Raw genomic sequence first — 12024 nt, forward strand, 5'->3', positions numbered from 1 at the left:
TCAATCATTCGAAGGTGTCTTTTAATTGATGGTCTTGTTAAATGCAATTGGAGAGAACATAAACAGCCCATAAAATTTTTGCTCTGGTATAACTTTAAAGAGCCATTTAAAATTAAAAAAAAATCATTATTATTATTACCACAAAACAACATGCAGAGCTAGGGATTTCAGAGTTCATAAGATAACCTATTGTTCTTAGAGAGGCATATTAGGACATAAACCTTAAAGTATCTGTGACATTTAAGAAAAGGTGAAGTGTGTGGCTATTGAAGAATGCAAATTAATTCAGAGTAGCTTTGCATATCTCAAGGGGTGGTAATTTAGTCTAATGGGAACTTAATAACTCATATTAAACACATTACTAATCTGATGCTTTGCTTACAGTAAATTAGAACCAGTGAAATTATAAATCACTTATTAAAGAAAAAAAGAATATCTTCTTGAATTAAATTTGAATCTTCGCTTAACTAAGAAACAGCAGGTAGGAAGAATCCTTGTTGTTTCCAAATGAATTACAATCAAGTTTTGTATTCATGTTGGAACATTAAGTAAAGATATTTAATTTAGGCAGATCAAAACCAGTGCCTTTCATGTAATCACATTATACTGTAAATATAAACTAGGCACTTCATCAGTTCACACTGAAGTACACACTCAATTTCATATGTATGTCTAATTGTAAATAGTTGGTAATGTATTGTTTAGGATTCGTGCTCAATTACTGCTAAATAATGATAATATTAATAATAATAATAGATAGCATAGACCCAAAGAAACCACACAACCTTGATAAGATAGTCTCGAACAAAGAGAGTCAGTACCTTTCCTCGTAATATATGCAGAAATGCGCAAAACTTAGGAAGAATTGTATCCCGCTGCATATATATTGTTGCTCTAACCTCCAAAATCTAACTGGGTTTACTTGGAGTGGAGCTGATGCATTGGTGTTTTTTAAACAGTCCAGGTTATTCGGATCCATATATAGAATTGAGACCTAGTATATTTTTAACATTTTATTTCACCATTTTGATTTGTTCTTTACAAAGACATTTGGGAGTAGAAAATTCCCTTACTTATCTGGAAACAGTCATATAATTAATTCATTTTTAGGCTTACTCTTTTGTTTTCCTATTTTCATCAAGGGACACAACTTTTGAAGCTTTATTATGAAGCGGTCCCACTTTTGCTCTTGCTGGCTTCTTTTTGAATAGTACTTGAAATATCTCATCCTTTTTTGATTGAGTACCCTTGGAAAGTGTTGATGGAATTTTTTTATGGACTCATATTATTTCTTATCTATAAATGACCTGCCACATGTTATGAGATTTTATTGTTCCCATTTTTGGTAATTATTTTCAGTGGGGGCTATATTTTCCTAAGCCACCCCCACTTTTCTTTGGCTAATCAAGCAACTATTTTATTTTTCTTATGACTATATTATTTTGTTCCCTGGCACAAATTTATCTTTGCTTTTTTTTTTTTTAAACACAACAATTCTATATGTCTTTTATTGCTTTTGACTTTTTTTTTTTAAAGAGATATTTATTTATTCCTCCCCCCCCCCCCCCATTGTCTGTTCTCTGTCTATTTGCTGTGTCTTCTTTGTTTGCTTCTGTGTTTCTTTTTGTTGTGTCAGCTCTCCATGTGTGCGGCACCATTCCTGGGCAGGCTGCACTTTCCTTCACGCTGGGCGGCCCTCCTTCCGGGGTGCACTCCTTGCGCGTGGGGCTCCCCTACGCGGGGGACACCTCTGCGTGGCAGGGCACTCCTTGCGCGCATCAGCACGGTGCATGGCCAGCTCCACACGGGTCAAGGAGGCCCGGGCTTTGAACCGTGGACCTCCCATGTGGTAGACAGATGCCCTAACCACTGGGCCAAGTCCGCCGCCTATCTTTGCTTTCAATATGCACAAACTACTCATTCTTTTCCTTTCCTTTTTTTTTTCCCATCAAAATCAGACTTTTACCCCTTCTCAGTTGTACCGTTTTCCTCTTTTTTTTTTTTAATTAAAGAAATTGCAACTTTACTGGAAAATCGTGCATAAAATACAGGGTTCCCACATCCTAATCTATTATTAACACCTTTGATTAGTGTGGTACATTTGTTACAATTCACGAAAGAACATTTAAAAAATTGTACTAGTAACTATAAACCATGGTTTACCACAGAGTTCACTGTTTGTGCTGTACAGTCTCATGATTTTTATTTTTATCCTATAAATATATATGCAGCCTAACATGTCTCCCTTTTTAATCACATACAAGTATATAATTCAGTGCTCTTATTAATCTACACAATATTGTGCTACTATCACCATGATCCATTACCAAAACTTTCCGTCATCCCTTATAGAAACTTTATATAATTTAAGAATTAACTTCTATTCCCCACTCCCTCCCCATCCCCTCGTAACTTATATTTTGGATTCTGATTCAATGAGTTTGCTTATTATAATTATTTCATATCAGTGAGGCCATAAAAATTCATCCTTTGGTTTCTGGCTTATTTCACTCCATACACTGTCTTCAAGGCTTGTCCATGGGCCTTGTCATCCATGTCATCCAAAATAGACTTAATGGAAAGTACTAATATTTACTTTTTCAAGGTTGTTAAATAGACAACTATAACTCAATGGTTTCAGATTTTGTTAGAGATATTATTGTTTAACTTTACATCTCGGTAGCTGAACTCATAAACAGAGAGGAGTAAATACATGAACTACCATTAAGAAGAGATTGGGGGGACCTCTGGGAAGCTTTATGGTTTTTGGGCTACAGGAAGATGTCTCCATTTTTTTGCAGAGATTTGGACAAAAGTTAACACAAAACACAATGTTGTACCAATATTTGTGCATGGTTATGGGGATTTGAAGTTCCCTATATTATAAATGCATTATGTTTTAATTAAACTTAAAATCATTTAATGTTAAATTACACTGAAACTTAACAAAACAAATTCTCTTGTTTCCCTTTCTTTTCTGTAAGAGATCATCAATGATCAAGTCCAAATGATTTGGAGGATTCAATTGCATAAATTACAAACAATGTAAAACAAGTACAGGTTTTAATCCTTCTGTATGCAAATGTACTGAATGATGCCAAAAGGTAAATTTGGCATCAGAGTGTTCTGAATGCTCCTGAATAACAAGTTCACTTTAAGTCAGATTTTAGATGAATGTGAAGTACTAGGATAGAGGACTTTAAAGGGAACAATCCTTCTTCTCTTCATAGCATATCTTCTGATGAAAAAATTATGTCACAATAAATTAGCAGGAAAAATGTGACAGATAAATATCTCCTTTTCCTTTTCTATAGAAAAATTCTATCACTTTTTAGATTTAAAAAATATATGTGTAGTTTTGTTTGTACTTTTACTTGGTAAAGCCCTAGTCACTTTTCGTGGAGCATCTTCATCTTCCGTTATTTCTTGCCTGGTCTTATAATAAGGATAGCCAATGTCTGGTGGGTAATATATACGTGGAAACATATTCCAGTGCTTTCACCTACTTACCCACCAAACAAAGTAGCAACCATAAACAAATTTTCCTTCTCACATCAACAGTGTTGCCCTCCCCTACTAGCTAAGGAGAAGTGCAAGGTGTCATGGATATTTGTTGATGGGCATCAGGCCTTCTCCAGCTGTCAGAAACACAGCTGTTGGCTTTCCTTCTGAGTGATCAGTGCTACGGATGCCCTCCAGCTAGTGTGTTCTCTGATAAGGTCCAGTGGAGAGCTGCAAAGAGCTGAACACTTGGCTTCTAATAGGAAATGCAAAAACAAATTTCACAACAAATTGCATTTTCAGCACTGCCTGATGCCATATGATTAAAGGGGCTGAATTTGTTCTAGTCCACTAACTCAGAAGACATCATGATGGAACAGTTTCTCTTGGTGATTGTTAAATGTTAAAGCAGTTAAGGGAGAATATATATGCTTTTTTATCCTCTACTACAAAGCAGGCGGGTGGGGAGGGAAACCTGATCAAGCTTATTGGTGCTGTTCAATTAGGAGAAAGCAAAGAAGGCCATAGCATTTCACCAGGGAGAAAAATGTCAGTGAGACCTTTCCAAGACTTTTTTTGTACATATTTTTTTGTTTTAAACTTAGGAAGTAGGGAGTAGAAAATTCAATATTTTTATCTACTACTTCCACTTTTGTTCAAAGCCCTGTGCAAAGATACACAATAAACAAGTAATTTTGATAACTCTATTTATAATGCCTACCTCGTGGTTGGTGCTATATACATAGGTTAACTCATTTAATCCTCTCAACAAGACTTGATATGCACTACTGCTATTATAATTTATAGATGGAGGAATGAAGGCACAATGAAGTCAATTAACTAATCCAAGATTGCACAGCTAGTGATTGGCAGAGTCAGGATTTGAATGAATTTTTCTGAGTCAAGAGACTGTGCTCTTAGTCACTATGTTTTCCTGGCACTTGAAAACACACTATTTTGATATTTGCCTAAATATAGTGATAATTTTGGCCTGACTTCCTTGGGAACAATAGCATTTCAGTGTGGAATCATTTTGCTTACACACATGTGTATTAATGGAAATCACAACCTGATGAAATTGGTCCTTTCTTTTTGGGAAGGGAGTTCATGTCAAAATCATCCACTGGTAGGAAATGTTTAATGCCTGCTTTCATGTGTCTCTTCTTTGACTCATTAGTTGTTGAAGACATAACCGATAGCAGTTCAAGTCAAGTTATGCAATAAATAAAATGTGTATATATTTATACCTACTCATTGCAAAAGTTATGGAGCTACAGGAGAAGTAGAATTGCCACTCTGTGACTTACTAGAAATCTTTCTTGAATTGTAGAAGAAAAATAAAAATATCCTCTCTACTGCACAGAGTTGCTGTAAGAATCAAATGTGATAACAATATGTGAAAACATATTACAAAATATATGGTATTATAACAGACCAGAAGTTAAAATGTTTCATGGGTTAAGCAAGCTATGGGGTTCAGTGTCCCCTATTTGGTAGGAATTTTCCAACTAATATAGAAACTAGATACAAGACTATTGAGCTGAGGCACAGTGGGGCAGTGAGTTGAGATGAAGAGGGAAGTTCCTCAAGGATTTACTAAATCAGGAGGTTAATTTAATACATTTTAGGTTAAAACCTTTCTCTTACAAATAATACATTAGATGCCTATGGTTTAATCTATATCCATCCATCCATCCATCTACCCATCCATCCAAAAAACTTTCATTAAAAACCTCTGTGTATCAAGATGTGTGCTAGGAGGTCAGAACATCACAAAGGTAAAATAGGAGCAGTGATGAGGGCCTTCGGAGAAGATGGCTTCAGAGTAGGTAAGCAGGGCTCAACTCTCTCATAAAAACAATGGAGAAAGAGCCAAAAGCTGTCCAAGGGGCCTGCTTTGGGGGTCAGCAGACTGGGACAGTGCTGCACAATCCATAGGAGGGTGACAGACAGAGGGACGAAGAACCCAAAATGACAACTGTGAATTACTAAACCCCCACTGTGGCCAGGAACGGAACACAGCCCCCACCCTCTAAGTGCACAGCCTGGATAAAACCTGTAGCTCACTACAGCTGACTGAGAGGAGGACAGATATCTTCCTTCCTGGGAGGGTGCAAAGAGGTCTGGGTGTGGTTCTCTTCAGTGAATTTGGCCAACAGAGCCTGCTTTGAATCTCAGTTCTGGTCAGGCCAGAAGCATGGATAAGCAGTAGGAGTTGAAAGTTTCCCTGACAAGCATCATCTTCTGGCTGGCCAGGAAACTGCATTTAGGTCTCCCTAACCCCAAACTCCTGGGAGAAAATCTGTGCCCCATTAGAGTCCCTGGACCAATTTTGATAACTCAAGCTGGGCAATTTTAAGGATTTAGAATAAATTGAACCAAAAATCAAAGAAGAGCCATGAAAGAAAAAAAAAAAAAAAACCACTTGGCAAGAGAGAAATTTACCATCAGGGTACATTTACCAACATTTTCAGATGCTTAGACAACAGCAAAAAATTATAGGCCATACTAAAAAACAAGAAGAGATGGCATAGCCAAAGGGACCCAAATAGGAAAGGAAGAAGTAAAACTTTTGCTCCTCACTGATGATATGATCTTACGTTTAGAATCTCCTGAAAAATCTACAACAAAGCTACTAGAACTAATAGATGACTTCAGCAAAGTGGCGAGATACAAGATTAATATACAAAAAGCATTAGCATTCCTGTACACTTCCAACGAGCAATCTGAGGAGGAAATCAGAAAACAAATTCATTTATAATAGTGACTAAAATAATCAAATATTTAGGAATAAACTTAACCAAGGACATAAAGGACTTATATTCAGAAAACTACAAAACATTGCTAAAAGAAACTGAAGAAGACTTAAATAAATGGAAGAATATTCTGTGTTCATTACCTGGAAGACTAAATATCATTAAGTTGTCAATTCTACACAAATTGATTTACAGACCTGATGCAATCCTAACAAAAATCCCAACAGCCATTTTTGCAGAAATGGAAAAGCCAATTGTCAAAATTATTTGGAAGGATAATGGGCCCCAGATAGCCACAAATGCCTTTAAAAAGAAGAAGGAAGTTGGAGGACTCTCACGTCCTGAGTTTAAAGCATATTACTTAGCTAGATTGATCAATGGAACTGAATTGAAAACTCAGATAGAACGTCACATCTACATCAAATGAATTGCTGCATGATCCAATATTATTGTTACTAGGAATAAACTCAGAAAGCAAGGATGTAAACTGATATTTCCACACTAACGTTCTTTGCAGCGTTATTCACAATTGCTAAAATATGGAACCAACCCAAGTGTCCATCAACTGATGAACAGATAAAAAATATGTGGTATATACACACAATGGAATGGGATGCATATGACAATGTGGATGAACCTAGAGGATATTATGTTGAGTGAAATAAGCCAAACACATAAGAACAAATAATTTATGGTCTCACAAATATGAAATAAATATAAGTAAATGTATGGAGGTAAACTCTGGAGTATATATTACTTGGAAATAGTATGTGGGTTGAGAATGAGGATGTTTAATGTATGCAGCATTATTAAAAAGGTTATTTGTAAAAGTGTAGGGATGAACAGAGTTAAGAATAACACATTATAGTGAATATAACTAACACTTCTGATTTATATACGTGGTTGGGTTTGAAAAAGGTAGTCTGTGGATATAAATGTCAATTGAAAGGAAATTAACGAATAATCTAGGGAATGTGTAACAGTGATTTTGGTGGTGGATGAAGATTGTAATTAATAATACAAATATAAGAATGCTCTTCCTTTGCGAAGTGCTAAGAATGTGGTGATGCATGGGAAAATTACAACTAATGTATCTTATGTTTAATTGTTAACAGTGATGTTGTAATATTTTGCAGCAATGGCAAGAAGATATTTCAACACCAAGGGACAATAATAAGGGAGTGCTGGGGATGTGGGAGTTTTTCTTTTGGAGTAAGGAAAACTTTCTAAAATGGGCTGAGATGATAGCAAAATTCAGTGATGAAAATGAGAGCTATTGAGTGTATACTTCGAATGGGTTGTACAAAGCATGGGATTGTATAGCATAGGGAATCCAGTGGGGGATGATGGACTGAGGTTAACAGGACTAATATGAAAACATTTTCTCTGTAATGATACAAATATATATCACTAATATAGGGTGTTAATAATTGGGTAGATCGGGGGAAAAATACACCAAATGTGAGACATGGGCTATATAGTTAGTAATAATATTTTACAATTCCCTTTCATAGTTTGTAACAAATATTTCATGACAATGCAAGCTGTTGGTGGTGGGGTATGTATGGGAGCCTTGTATGATGATATGCATGTTTGTTTTGTAAATTCACAAGTTTTACTGTACAATTATTGTTTATGTATGTTCATGTATAAATGATATACTTAATAACATTTTATTTTAAAAAATAGTGCAGTAAACTGCCTTGATTGAGCCAACAGTCTCATGGAGGAGATGGATTAGTAAAGTAGGACAATTAGTAAATGACCCTTCCAGGTTAGGGGCAAGTGTGTCTACAACCTTTTTGGAACATCCTTTCCACTGACCTGAATGTTACAGTACACCATATTGGACGTACACGGTGGCGTATTTTAAGAACATGTACTCTGGTATCAGCCTGCCTGGCTTAGAATCCTGTTACCACTCCTTGCTAGCCTGTGACTTTGGGAAAGTTAAGATCTTTGACTCGGTTTTTGCATCTTTAAAATAGGGATTTATAATAGGGCCTATGTCACAGAGTTCTGAAAATTATATTCATGTAAAGGGCTTATCAGTACAACTCTGGAAAATAGAAGCATTCAAAAAATGTTGCCTATTATGTTAAAGATGGCAAAGCTAATGACATTCACCTGCTGCCAGTTACTAGCCATTTACTTTTCTTGACCTGAGTTTCATCCTCTGTAATGTGGAGCTAATCATAATACCTCCCTCAGAGGGTTGCTGGGAAGAAGTATTGCCAAGCATGTCATCCTGAGTTTAGGAGTTCTAAGTTTCAAATTCTAAGTAGAACAAACTTTCCACCAACCTCTCCCTTTTTTGGGGGGGGAGGTGGTGGGGGGGGGGGGAGGTGTTGGGGATTGATCATTCAATGATATAATCATCATGACTCTTTGTAAAATCTATAGTTGTGGTGAGATAATAATATTATAATGACACAGTTAATTGAAAATACAATAATTAAATGAATTTCAGTTACACAATTTATTGATTCTATTTCTGAATTATTTCTTTTTCTATTATTTCCTAAACTGAGTCCCAAGGGGTATTAGTTCTCTGGGATTTTAAAAATGAGAAAATGGTTCTGTGGACAAATGAATGCATTTAGGAAATGCTAGGATTCAGTTTTTTGTTTGTACTCTTGCATTTTTTTTTAATCTCTAAGATTATTCAGAGCCATTAATATGCAAATGAAATTTGAGAGTCCCCATGGCCAAAAATGTTGTTGGAAAGCTACAGGCCTAGGAGTTTAGAGTCAAGTGGCTCCCATCCCAGCTCTGTCTCTTCCTAATGTGGGATCTTGGGTTAGCAGAGTTTTTCTTATCTGCAAAATGGGTTTGAGAATAGTATTTACCTCCTAAGGTTTTTGTATGTAAATTAAACAAGTTAATTCTGGAAAAAAGTACCTGTCATGTAATAAGTATTTTATATGGCTATAAATATAATAGGATTCTTATTTCCCAAACCTATCAATTTACCAAATCCATTTTTCAAGGCATATCCCTCTGCTTTTGTTCTTCGGAATAAACCCTGGGCAATATGCAAATTCATCATATCTTCCTCTTCTTTAACACAACCACTGCTTTAGTTTTGTCATCATCCCCTCATCTTGGAAGGTATTGGCGACATCTCATCCTTCTTTTATCCTTTGGGCTCAATCTATACAGTTACCTTTTTTTTTTTTAAATTTTAAAAATTTAATTGCCTTTTTTTAAAAAGATACCTAGATCACAAAAAACATTACATTAAAAAACATAAGAGGTTCTCAAATACCCCACACCCCACCCCACCCTACTCCTCCCACATCAACAGCCTTTTCATCATTGTGGCACATTCATTTCACTTGGTGAATACATTTTGGAGCACTGCTACACCACATGGATTATAGTTTACATTCTAGTTTACACTCTCCCCCAGTACATTAAGAGGGTTATGGCAGGATATATAATGTCCAGCATCTGTCCTTGCAATATCATTTAGGAAAACTCCAAGTCCCCAAAATGCCCCCATATCCCATCTCTTCTTCAATCTCCCTGCCCTCAGCGACTACCATGGCCACTATCTCCATATCAATGATACAATTTCTTCAATTGCTAGAGTCACAATAGTTCTATATCAGAATATCAGTAAGTCCACTCTAATCCATATTTTATTCCTCCATCCTGTGGACCCTGGGATGGTGATTTCCACTCCACCTCTAAATCGAGAGGGGACTTAGATCCCACATGATTGATGGGTGTGATTCTCCTGCTTGTAGTTGTAGGCACTCTCGGTTCCGGTTCCCTGATGTGGTGTTTGTGACCATCTTTACCTCCCTGTTAGCTGACCTAGGTAAGTCCAACAAACTGGAGGGTAGGAGTTGCAACTCTGCTGAGGCTCAGGGCCCAGCTGGCACATGGCCAGTCCAGAGATTCAAGTTTCCTGAGTATACACCAACCCCAGCGTCAACCACAGGTTCAGTAAAAGTCAGTTATCTTTTTAAAATTCAAACTTGAGTATGTATTAGTCCCCTTCTTAAAGACTTTCTCTAGTTTCCAAGGGCCTTAAAGAATAAAGTTCCAAATTCCCTTTTCTAATATTCAAGGCTCTTCAAAATCTGGCCCCAGGTAGTCTTGACATAACCTTCCTTGGAGTGATCTCTACTCTTCTACAAAACCTCATTTCCACCAAACCCCACCCCAGCATTCCAGTCAAATTCCTCTTTGCCTTTATTCTGCCTGATGAAATACTTCCTTTCTGAAGGCTTCCCTCATCCCTTTCACCCTTATAGGATTAATACTTAAATTTATTTTTACCTCTTGGATCTTTATTTATGTTGCTAACATGAATAAAGTTAGCAACTTCAAATTCACGTTGCTAAACCATGTGTCCCATTGTATGATGGTTATTCTTTGCACATACACTCTGTTCATATCTGAGCCATCTGTGGTCTCAGAAAGAAAACTCACTTATCTGTTTTTTAAATACTCGGTTTAAAGTCAGGAACAAAATAAAAATTTAATGTTTTTGCATTGAACTGAATAATAAAAACTGCTTATTTGGAAAATTTGCTTTTTCCATTTTTTGATTCTAGTGGCCATTTTCAGTATTCTCTTCGAAATGTCAAATGCCTGGCACATTATCATGATTACAGTTTGTTCACATGCTTTTTCTGATCACTCCTATGTGACTCATACATCAAGGTGCAGATGGACCTTGAACATTGCTTGATGCTCAGTTTAACTTCTTTCTCCCTGTCATCCTTCATTTTCAAACATATTTCAATGTTAAAACAAGAGTAGTGGCTGTTGACGTAAAAGTACATCATTGCATTTAATCCTGCACCTCTATTCCTCAGGAACAAGATAGATTTCTTTCTTATTCAGACAAGAAAGATAAAATTAATTGTCTTGCCGATATGAATACATCTGACAGTCTTAGGTTTTAAAGAACATTTGTGTTTTTCTTCCTCTGTAGAAGGCTGCTAGGTCAGGCAAACTGAAGCTAAGTCCTCTGGAAATATGCATAATGGGGCAGGCAAGGCTGATGAACATAGCAAATAAATACAGGACTTATGTCTGTGGTTGTGTTATCAGCATTATTCTTCTGGTCTAAGAATATAGGCAAAGAGTGGCTTTTCCCTGCTGTAGTGAATGCCAGCCAATCACAGCTGGCACCAGAATATCACATCCTAGATTCTCTAGCAGCAGTGCTGCAATCTCCCCATGGCATTATCCCTCAATCCAAGAAGCCAAATAAGCTATGTTTCATTTTGTGAAGTCCAGTTGTTAAGTAGCAAAATATAAAACATAAATGCTGTCAAATAAAAATATAACCAGGAAAGGAAGGTGTGCTTTGATATACATTTTTCACTAAACATTTGTACAGGATTTCAGTTTTCATATCTCATGTGCCAACTAAAATATATAACATTATTATCTATGTATAAACTAGTATGAATATACTCTCCAGGTTTTTAATTGATAGGTATTTATAAATGAAATTGTTTGGAAAATAGAACTGGTTATAATAAAAGTTCCTGGGCTGATATAAGGCATTTAAAAAACTTTTACAGATTTTAAAACACCGTCCAAAAAGATTTTAAGAAAAACATTAATCTCTAGGTATAGAGTTTGACAGTATATAACTGATTTTGCTTTCAGAGATTGCTCTGGTTTAAGAAGAAATAGAAAAGATTATATTTCAGGAACAGTTTTGTTCAAAAGCATCACATTTCACAGATGATTTGTTCCCTAATGATAATGCATCTACTGATGTTTATTAAATTAAATA

The sequence above is a fragment of the Dasypus novemcinctus genome, chromosome 8 (genome assembly GCF_030445035.2).
Source record: "Dasypus novemcinctus isolate mDasNov1 chromosome 8, mDasNov1.1.hap2, whole genome shotgun sequence".
Taxonomy (NCBI): Eukaryota; Metazoa; Chordata; class Mammalia; order Cingulata; family Dasypodidae; genus Dasypus; species Dasypus novemcinctus.